Source organism: Aethalodelphis obliquidens, unplaced genomic scaffold, assembly GCF_003676395.1.
Source record: "Aethalodelphis obliquidens isolate GAN/ISIS:26980383/991018 unplaced genomic scaffold, ASM367639v1 scaffold2, whole genome shotgun sequence".
Classification (NCBI taxonomy): Eukaryota; Metazoa; Chordata; class Mammalia; order Artiodactyla; family Delphinidae; genus Aethalodelphis; species Aethalodelphis obliquidens.
In genome coordinates this window covers 67,894,771-67,906,928 of record NW_020837946.1, presented here as the reverse complement: position 1 = coordinate 67,906,928, position 12,158 = coordinate 67,894,771, and positions in this window count along the sequence as shown.

Below are 12,158 nucleotides of genomic sequence, written 5' to 3'. Positions count from 1 at the left end.
TTCTTGAATTGCTAAGTTTTCTAAAAGAGTACTTTGTCTGAAGGGAAATTATCCTATTGACACTATGAATCTGCACACAAGTGTATTTCAGCACAGACGTGTGTCAATCACAGAGGACGTCGTGATAAAAATGTCACCTCAGTTCCATTTCCCAATTAGAAAAAGAGTATCAATATGGTGACACTGGTTTAACTAACATGAATCTATGCTAAATGTCTGCTAGGCTTATCTCTATAATAAATATAGGCAATGTATTTGTAGTAAAACCAAAGCTTACTCTCTTTCTTGGATCTTTATTAAAATACAGGCATATTATAAATGTTGATTGAAGAAATAACTAGAAATTTGATCTGATGTAATATGATGCAAATTAAGTTTAAACAGTTTGAACTTTGATATTTCTGAATGCACTATCATATTCTGAATTTTTTAATAAAAGTCCTAGGCAATAATAAACTGACAACCAGTGTCTAATTTCTCTTCTAAAACCCTTCTTTCCCCTTTCACCATTGACAAAGGATGCTTCTTAAGTTTACAGGGAATAAACAGAATATACACAGCTTCGACTATAAATATTAATCATATAAAAGCTTGCTGGTTAAATTGAATCACAGGATATCATTAAAAGAACAATATTTCCAATTCTGGACACTTGGTAACACCCTAAATATGCCAAGGCTCATGTTGTATCAGGTATTTATTTTCTAATATGTTAGACATGTGATCATGTTTTAAAAATCAGCCGTATAAATGCTGGGAAACAAGACACAGAGTCTTATATAATAACAAATAAGCCATATGTATCTGCAATTTTTAAAAAGGTCAATTATAAAATTTAATATAGGTTTCCTGCACACAAACTTCTTGGCTAGGTACTAATAAAACTACTTAGAGGATATAACATCCAGACTTAGATTTGTTGTGCTTGCTCTTGGAGGCAAGAAGGAACACTGCTAAAATCCCTCTTCCTTCCATAATTTTATGATTCCACTTTGAAAGGAAGAACAAATTATATCTTTAAAAATGGGTCCAGGAGTCTCAAATAGGAGATAGGAGACTGGTGGCCTATGACAACAGTGGTGTTGTGGAGGTAAAAGTGACAAAAATACCTCTTTACATTGTTGACCAAAACCGTCATCTATATCACCTTTTTTCTTTTCACAATAGTATGTGGTGGGGCTTAAGGAGATTAAAAGAATCCTCTAATTTTCATCTCTTTCTTTCTGTCTTGGGTTTTCTTGCCTGCTACCTGTTTGGTTTATGGATTGACAGTTTTGATAAGTGAACACCACGTAAAACACATAGGATAGTTCTTTTAAAACAAATCAGTGGTTATGCAAGTCTAATAATCGTATTTACTTATAATCATTTTTAAAAATCTATCTTTCTGTTGTTTTATTCAGTTTTCTCAACAAATTCTGAGCCTGTGAAGTTAATCCTGCTGAAGTAAACTAAGTAAGCATAACTTAATTTTTTCTGAAAACTTTTTGTTGCACACATATAGAAAGACTAGACTGCACATATACTAACACAATATGGTATACATCATAACTAATATACATATATCTGTACACACATACACAACACACACACACAGACACCCACACACCTGTTAATTCACTGTTGAAATACCAGGGAGAAAGTCCTCTATCATAGGCAATATAGCGTAGTGGTTTAGAGCACATATCCTAAAGCCAGATTCCAAATCTTGAGTTCCTGGCTTTGCCACTACTAGTTGTATAACTTCAGACAAGTCTCTGGACTTCCATCTCCTCATTTGTAAATGACAATGACAATTTTACCAATCTCATGAAGTTTTGAGGATGAAATAGTTTGGCAATATGAAGCACGTATAACAGCGCCTAGCTTATAGTAAGTGCCCAATAAATACTTTCCGTGATGCTAAGTATTATTATTGCTACTATTATTAATTATATCACCATCTACCAGAAATAGAAGACAGAAGCACAGGTAAGGTTTAAATTATTTTTCATCTATCACCAGACACTTTGGTTTACAAATAAAAGAAGAGGTAGCCTAGGGCCAAATAATAAATACATGTGTTTCTAAGCAAGAAAGGAGGGACTCCTGTGGTATAATTTGAAGGATATAACCAAAGTTTTCTTACTCAAATTTGCCTCTCTATCTAGGTGAACTTCAGCAACTCACTTCAGCTTTCTGGGACTCCATTTCCTCACGTATAAAATGGAGAGATCGAAGTGGATGATTATTAACCTCTTTCTGAACTCAACGATATTTTCTTTGTTATTATTCAATAACAACTTATATTTTTACAAGATAATGCAAAGTTTTTAAATCCTCAACATATAAATGTCTGAACAAGACATCTATACTCCTTAGTCTGCATTTTTCTTTCTTGAGTTTTAGCAAAGGACATAAGAGGAACAGTATGGCTTACATAAAGGGAAAGTGACCAGATTTACAGAACATGGGGACATTATTTTGATGTAGAGATGAGGGCCCCTAAACACAAACTACACGTGCACTGCATCAACCTCAAGGGCTGACAAGCATTCTGGGATGTGTAGAAATTTCCTAGCCAACTTGTCAAAGAAAGAAGACATCAAGCAAAAACAGTTAACTCTTCCATGATTCCTGCAATCCCACTCCTGGGCATATATCTGGAGAAAAACACGGTCCAAAAGGATGCATGCACCCCAATGTTCATTGCAGCACTGTTTACAACAGTCAAGACATGGAAGCAACCTAAACGTCCATCAACAGAGGAATGGATAAAGAAGATGTGGTACATATGTACAATGGATTATTACTTAGCCATTAAGAAGAATGAAATGATGCCATTTGCAGCAACATGGATGGACCTAGAGATTATCATACTGAGTGAAGTTAAGTCAGAGAGAAAGAGAAATAGTATGATATCACTTATGTGCGGAATCTAAAAAAAAATGATAAAAATGAACTTATTTACAAAACTGAAACAGACTCACAGACTTAGAGAACGAACTTATGGTTACCGGGGGAAAGAGTGGGGGGAGGGAGAGTTAGGGAGTTTGGGAATGACATGTACCAACTGCTATATTTAAAATGGATAACCAAAAAGGACTTACTGTACAGCACAGGGAACTCTGCTCAATATTATGTAACAACCTAAACGGGAAAATAATTTGAAAAAGAATAGGTACAGGGCTTCCCTGGTGGCGCAGTGGTTGACAGTCCGCCTGCCAATGCAGGGGACACGGGTTTGTGCCCCGGTCCGGGAAGATCCCACATGCTGCGGAGCGGCTGGGCCCGTGAGCCATGGCCGCTGAGCCTGTGCATCCGGAGCCTGTGCTCCGCAACGGGAGAGGCCACAACAGTGAGAGACCTGCGTACCGGAAAAAAAAAAAAAAAAAAAAAGAAAAGAATAGGTACATGTATATGTATAACTGAATCACTTTGCTGTACACCTGAAACTAACACAACATTGTTAATCAACTATACTCCAATATAAAATAGAAAATTTAAAATAAATAAATAAAATTCAGAAAAAAATTATGTCTTCTAGAACACTCACTGTGATCCTGAGAATCATAGTAATGTCTTTCTAGCTGGAGCAAAACACTGAAACCAACAGAAGAAGGAACCAAGATCTTCTTCGTCAGGATGAAATTCAGTTGTGAAAAGTGTATTGCAAAAAGACTGGGAGTGGTGTTTCCTTGGTGGTGCAGTGGTTAAGAATCCACCTGCCAATGCAGGGGACACGGGTTCAAGCCCTGGTCTGGGAAGATCCCACACGCCATGGAGCAACTAAGCCCATGCGCCACAACTACTGAGCCTGCACTCTAGAGCCCATGAACCACAACTACTTAAGTCAGTGCACCTAGAGCCTGTGCTCCGCAACAAGAGAAGCCACTGCAATGAGAAGCCTGCGCACCGCAACAAAGAGTAACCCCCGCTCACTGCAACTAGAGAAAGCCTGAGCACAGCAACGAAGACCCAACGCAGCCTAAAATAAAATTAAATAAATAAATTTATATTTAAAAAAAGACTGGGAGTAGAAAACATCCTGTGTTTTTGGTGAAGACTCAAGCATCACCTCTGTATTAAAGCAGGCCTCATAGTGTGGATAGATCTGTCTTTCTGAATCATTTGAATTTTTTTCATTCTCTTGCTTTTAAGAACATGACCAAAATAGATGTAGACGAGCATATGCATTTGTGATGACAGCTAAATATATGTCTTATCCTTTCCAGACACAGAACCCCTTATAAGGCAGAAACCTATACTTTGCAGAAAGTGAGGCACATCAAATGGCAGTCGTCTAGTGGCTAATTAAGCTGGGTGTCATGCCAACCTGGGTTTGAATTTGGCTATGCTGTATTTCCTACCTGTGTAGACAAGTCATCCTTTCCCTCAAAGACTCATTTACTCACCAACAAAATGGGAATAATGATAGGGTTGTTGTGACCTAATACTTATGAAAGGCTTAAAGTAGCTGGCAATGGGTATTCATTAGGAAGAATGGTAGCAGTATTATTAAACATTTTTAAACATGGAGCATTTCATTTTAGATGCAGAAGTATAGGTACAACAACCCTTCAATCTACTGGGAAAAGCAGTCAAACCACTTGTTTGCATTTATCAATGGTCTTAGGAAAGCCTGTACTCTCTCAAAATTATCTCAACTTGCTGAAATGGGGGATTAAAATCAACAAGATGAAAGTTAATAGAGATAAATGTAAGTACTGCACAGGAGATTATTACCGGGGAGACTTGAGACTTTTCTTCACGTGAAAAGAACATGAGAATGGGACAAGGCAGCAAACCCAGGATGTACTGATGAAGATACCATGTCCAGATTAAGGAAGGTAACATCTAGCCATTTGAGGCATGAATAAAGTCTGAGGAAGACTTAGGCAGGAAAGAAGAAAAGAGATAAATGTGTAACAGTTTGCTATTATCCCTCAATAGTCAAAACAGTATCATATTCAAGTGGTAATATACTAACTCTGTATCATTCTAGACGCCATAACTTGAATCAAGGGAATTAAGAGGAGGCAGCTTTTGCCACATGTAAATTTAATAGTCAAGGTTTAGACTAAACTGCTGTAACAAAGAAACTTCAAAATACAGTGGCGATGGAAGGAGATGGAATGGTCAGTTGTAGGGAGGTGAGTTCTACTCTACAATGTTATCCAGGTATTTAAACTGGACAGTCAACCCAGCCATCTCCCACACATGGCTCCAATCCCTAAATCTAAAGCTGTCTCTGCAGTTGTTGGCACATCCCAACTACCAGGATATTCAGGACAAACAGCTTTGTCTTTAAAGATATGACCTGGAAGTTCTATATATTACTTTAGCTCACATCCCATCGCCCCAAACTTAATTGCATGGCCACATCTAACTGTAAGAGAAGTTTGGAAATGTGGTCTCCAGATACATAGTCATAAACCAGCCAAAAGTCAGTGTGTTGGGGTGGGAGTGAGTTGTGATCATTAATTAAAGAAAAAAGTGGAGAATAAACACAAAGAAGGGAGAAGTTAGAAGTTTCTGCCACAAGGAAGAGTTATATAAACATAGCTATTCAGTACTAGAATTAGCAGTCTTATCAACCTATTGCACTTCCTTAGTATTCAGAGTTAGTCATGGATACAATAGAAAATATTCCTGAATTCAACAGTAGATGACACTATATGGCAAATGTGGTTCCTTCTAACCCTGACATTTTGCAATTTTAAAATGGCCCTTTCAACAAGCCCTATCTGCTTAACACACTGTTAGATGGAATTTGAAAGTGACTACTCTAAGCACTGACGTCTCATTCCCCTTCTTGTATCATTAGGGTATATGGCTATATCCTTAACTTCTGTCAGTGCAGATACTATATTTCATTCATCATCATAATTTAAAGGGTTACCTATTTTTAAGATAAACATAGATGAAATGTTAGTCAAATCTCAGACCTCAATTCAGCCATAACTCATAATATTATTCTTCTAATGCATTTTTTTCAGAAAGTTATTAAAAAAAAAGTGGTAATAAAAAGTTAATATATTATTTTGTAGCATATATTGGGGTTAAAAAATCTATAGCTACTGCCTTCTTTAACTATTAAGTTATATGAGTTATATTAAGGATCTATTATAAATATCTGTTATAAACCCTGATTTTACAAACAGGTGAAAGTTTCTTCCAAGTGAGATTATTCAACTTTTTTAGGGGTAATATGTGAAGGAAAAAATTAAACCTTAATCTTGGCTGAATCTTTCTGAACTGAAGTTGTGACCTTACCACAAAGACATAATTTAAGTCAACAAAATGGGGGCAGGAGGAGGAAATCAATCAAATTTGTCAGTTTCATTCTACCGGTTACTTCTTTCAAGTTTTGACCTAATCGTCCCATAAGCATATAGTCTCAGAAGGTTTACTTTATAATTAAAAATTAAACTTGGATTAAAGCTACACAGTGTCTATATGACACTTTTGTGGGAATTAGAGAAGGTGGAGGATGCTTCCCCCAAAGCAATGGCATGTTCATTTGAGAAAAGGCTGGATTTAGAGTTCCACCCAGACCTTCAACCAGTCATTTTTGTGCAGTACACAAATGTACAACCTTCTGTAGCAGCTCTAAATCATTTTTTTAGTTGATCAAAGAATTAAATTAAATGTAAACCTTTTCTTCAAAGGGTTATGTTGTTTCTAATAGAGTACATTTACCCTCTTCTTCAGGTAAAATGGTAAATTGTGGCAAATAAACATGATTGTTATCTGGATTCACTTTTCAAAATAACAGCAAATCCAATGAGAATTTCAAAATAACTCAAGAGTAGATTCTCTGTCTCCTTCAGAAGTTAGGGGGATCTTTACTCTCACTCAGACTTTATCTTTTAAAAATCAGATAAATACTCATGAAATTTAAACTCTGATAAACATTGGGAAACTTACCCTTAGTGACTATTTTGATTATTTTCTCACAATAAAAATTAATTTACTCACATAAATCCTTACCTTTTGTTCACTGACAAACTGTATTGGGAGATGAATTAGATACATTTATGATTGAATTTCAAAAGCTACAAAACATGTGTGTATTTATGTATAGATATACACCTACACAACAGGAATTTCTTTCTCTTTAGAATAAGCAATGTTAGAGAAAATTTATTATTCAACTCCAGACTCAGAGTTGAGTAATCTAAAAAGGACTTATTTCTAAATAACATAGACAAGTATTCAGAATTAAAATTAAATATTTTTCAGAATTTTTCAATCCGGCTGCAAATTAACACATTCATTTTTCCATTGTTTCAAATAAAAATGATTGAAGTACTCATGAAAAATCATGCTTTATGTGTGATTAAACTGATTTATTTCTACTTCTAATTCCATTTACTTTAATAAAATGCTAACATTAAAAGAGAGATCAAGGCTTAAGATGCTGACAGGAAGTTTAGCTTGCAAGTAAAATCATGGGAATGGAACACATGCTTGTCTACACCATGATCACTGGCATTTACAGAGAGAAATTTGTGCAATGGGCAGGAAGATTATTGCTAACGCCTTCCAGAGATCATGAGGCTTGCATTTAACAAACATAACTTTATACTTTGCAAGGCCAACCTCTAGCTAGGAGTCAGGATATAGCCCCTTGGCAATTAGGCTGGGGACACGGGTTATTGACTGACATACCATGAAATACCACCAGGCCTTAGAAGGATAGCTTGCTGCAGAATGTGCTAACAGACACTTAATTGGGACAGTAAGATCTCCATGGCAAATTGTTATATGTAATTTACACCATTCATGTATCTGCTGCAAATACTCTAATAAAATAAGTTATTCTCTAGCTCTGAGAAAAAGCACAAACTGCTGTATCTTATATGAAGAGTGCAGGATTTATCTCTACCTATGGCCTTTGGAATTTTGTTCCTTAGTCTTGCTTAGCAATCTTCATGACCAGTATTTGACTTCCATTCAATATTTAATGTACATACTGATATTCTTTTTTTAGCATTTCCATTGTAAGACTTAGCCTGACAGCTCCTTCTCCACAGGATGCCTAAATGAGGGACACCCAACTGGCAGGGGGAGGTGGGTAATCAAAGTGTCTACAGAGCTCCTTTTATTTGCTTCTTACCCCATACCAACTCTTCCAGTTCAGTAACTGATGTCTTTTCTTGGTAACTTAGGAAGAGGAAAGGAAATGTACAGATGTGGTCATATCAACCCCTATCAAAACTCCTACTCTGATGTATTCTTAAGCTTATTTCTCACTTCTTATGGTGGAAGGAGGGAGTTTACACATGAAGTTCCTCCAACCTCTCTCTCTACCTTGTTGGCAGAGTTACAGAAACAGCCAGGACTACCCCAACTGCAGACAGATTTCTCTCACCACTACAGAGCAGAACTTTCCCAAGTACTGAACTCAGAGAGTCAATAGCATCACATTGATCCTGCCTGAGGAGGGAAACCCATACCACCCCAGGGTCAGGCTCTCACTAACAGGGCCCCAGACCACAGACCTTTCCCTCTTTCTTCCTTTCTTATCAAGCTTTCCTAGTATATCTCATATACCATTCAGGGTCTGATATTAGGTTTGTTGATATCAAAAATTAATTCACACTACAGTCTTAGGAATTCACCAGAGTTTAAAAATTTTATCTTTCCCCAGGGACATCAACATTTCAAGGAAGACTTCCAGGAATGCAATTTCCTCTGTCTACTTGTAAGGCTGATGCAGATCCAGCAGTATACACACAGTATTTGGTTCTAAATCTAACTTTTCCTGTCCTAGGCTACGAGCTATGGCTAACCTGAGTGGTTTAAGAATCATTTATTTCACAAAAGTGCTTTGTATGTCTATTACTGCCTAAGCTTGAACTAGTTTCTGATGACTCAAAAGTGAATTATACAAGATTCATGAAATTTAAGGATTTCCCTGTCCCATAAGATACAGATTATAGATATATTATATATGTATTATTACAAGGCAGGCTATTATTACAACCTCTCTAATAACTCTTCCTGCACTAGTGAAATTCCTGGTTTACTTCTCTGCTCCCTGCCCACCCCCTGATGTCCTTGTGGGACAAGACTGTGTCTTACTCATCTTTTTAATTATACTTACCTAACTTCAGGATACAAAACACATTAGATAAGAAAGGAAGGTGTGGATAGAGAAACTGATACTCAGAGATGTTAAGAGCTTGGTCATAATGAAAATCTAGTAAGATCAGAAATGGGTTCAAATCTAAGTCCTTTGGCTCTAGGTAACATGCTCTTACCTCAACATCATTCATCCATTGACATTCCTTTTAAGGAGTCAACCTGATAGCAATGTACATATAAGCATGAATGCTAAGCACATACACCTACAGTCATTTCTAGTAATCTACAGATCACCTACATGGTAATTATCTACTTTGTGGCTTATCTGTTAGAAATGATTGCTATCAGAGTGTCTTCCATTTGCCATCAATACACCTCTGAACCTTTTACCCGATTATCACTTGCACAGGAAATGCAGACCACTGAGATTCTAATATTACCCTAGGTGCAACATAATTTAACTAAAAAATCTGAGGCACTCCCCCATTGCCAACTGACAAAATTTAATATAACTGGTTCTTAAGAGATGCACCCCTGTATTACCACAGATAACTTAGAGTTTATTGTACTTACTTTGTTGTGACTTACATTCAGAGATTCTGTTTTGGGTAGGAGTATTTAAGGATATTGATGTGTACTTTTCTCTCTGAAGCTGCCCACCACCAGGACATACTGTATAACCTTCACTCTTGGAGGCTCAAAAACTCATATAGTCTTAGAAGGTAAATCTGGGAAACGTAGCCCTCTCTATTCGAATGGCCATGATGCCATTCTATGGAAAGGCTTGCTAGTGACCTGCCAATACTAAAGCTCCCAGGTGAGCAATAGCATCTTTCCAAACACAGAGAGCAAATTCAGCCTTGTCACAGTGGCCATTTAATCAGGAAACAATTCTCTAGAGTTTAGACATCACTTATGTGATTTATTTTTCAATACGTAAGCTCTCAGGTATCATTGCAAAAGACCAACCACAATGAAACTATAAAATTAAACATACACACATACACACACACACACAGAAATAAGCCTCTGGTGACTTTAAACAACCAAAAAAACTATTTTTCCACTTCTTTCATCAAACTTTTTCCTATTCCATCCAAATGGAGAGCACCACAGGACATCGTGAAGGTAGCAGAGGTGTCACCAGCACGGTGCTGCTCTGAGAACCACTGGTAGAGTTTTCATGAAGACTAATGAAGACACAAAGTCCTCTGTCCCTTCAGAATAAAAAGTCCAGTGCACTTGACAATGAACATGTCATTTGAAACCTTGAGGGTTTTAATTTTATACATAATGGAGTTTGGAAATGAACCTATTATACAGTTTTGCTCAGAATTCAGATTTATATTATGTACTCCTACAGATGCCCTAAAATGTACTCAAGTAGCAGGGTGTTGATGACATATACTGAAGTGGCAATTCTAATTGCTATCTGTATTGTGTAAACTACTTTAGCAAGCTAATCCAGGAACCCCTTTTCATTCAGTGCTAAAGACAAGCAGTTAAACATATATAGTAACCGAGCTGGTTAATCATCATCTTGCTCTCACTGAGAACAGCCATGTTTCTCAAGACAAGCATATGCAAATTTGGGGTGGGGAGACAGAAAGAAAGAGAAAGAGAAAAGTATATTCAAGGTTTTCTAAGGCAATATATTCAAGATAATTGCTCTCCTATTACCTGTTTCTGAAGATTACAGTGCAAAAACTAAATAACCCTAATATATACCACATATATATATATATAAAATAATCAAATACAGCAAATATAGTCATTAATTGAGGGAACAGAACAAGTAGGGTACCTGACCATAAAACAGACAAGATAAGAAACATTAATCAAGCAGCATTTAATCTCCATTTACATCAACTGCCTGTAAAAGCACCCCCAAAACTAATATTTTAGCAATCTATAACTAAAGACTTCAATGTCAATTTATCTCTTAATTTTTAATGTAACATTTGTTCAATGTACGGAACTATTTTTCTTTTAACATCTTTATTGGAGTATAATTGCTTTACAATGTTGTGTTAGTTGCTGCTATATAACAAAGTGAATTAGCTATATGTATACATATATCCCCATATCCCATCCTTCTTGCCTCTCTCTCCCACCCTCCCTCCCTATCCCACCTGTCCACGTGGTCACAAAGCACCGAGCTGATCTCCCTGTGCTATGCGGCTGCTTCCCACTAGCTATCTCTTTTACATTTGGTAGTGTGGCTATGTCAAAGTTACTCCCTCACTTCGTCCCAGCTTACCCTTCCCCCTCCCGTGTCCTCAAGTCCATTCTCTATGTCTGCATCTTTATTCCTGTCCTGCCCCTAGGTACATCAGAACCATTTTTTTTTTTTTTTAGATTCCATATATATGTGTTAGCATATGGTATTTGTTTTTCTCTTTCTGACTTACTTCACTCTGTATGACAGACTCTATGTCCATCCACCTCACTACAAATAACTCAATTTCATTTCTTTTTATGGCTGAGTAATATTCGATTGTATATATGTGCCACATCTTCTTTATCCATTCATCTGTCGATGGACACTTAGGTTGTTTCCATGTCCTGACTATTGTAAATAGAGCTGCAATGAACATTGTGGTACATGACTCTTTTTGAATTATGATTTTCTCAGGGTATATGCCCAGAAGTGGGATTGCTGGGTCATATGGTAGTTCTATTTTTAGTTTTTTAAGGAACCTCCATACTGTTCTCCATAGTGGCTGTATCAATTTACATTCTCACCAACAGTGCAAGAGGGTTCCCTTTTCTCCACACCCTCTCCAGCATTTATTGTTTGTAGATTTTTTGATGATGGCCATACTGACTGGTGTGAGGTGATACCTCATTGTAGTGTTGATTTGCATTTCTCTAATGATTAGTGATGTTGAGCATTCTTTCACGTGTTTGCTGGCAATCTGTATATCTTATTTGGAGAAATGTCTATTTAGATCTTGTGCCCATTTCTGATTTGGGTTGCTTGTTTTTTTGATAATGAGCTACATAAGCTGCTTGTATATTTTGGAGATTAATCCTTTGTCAGTTGCTTCATTTGCAAATATTTTCTCCCATTCTGAGGGCTGTCT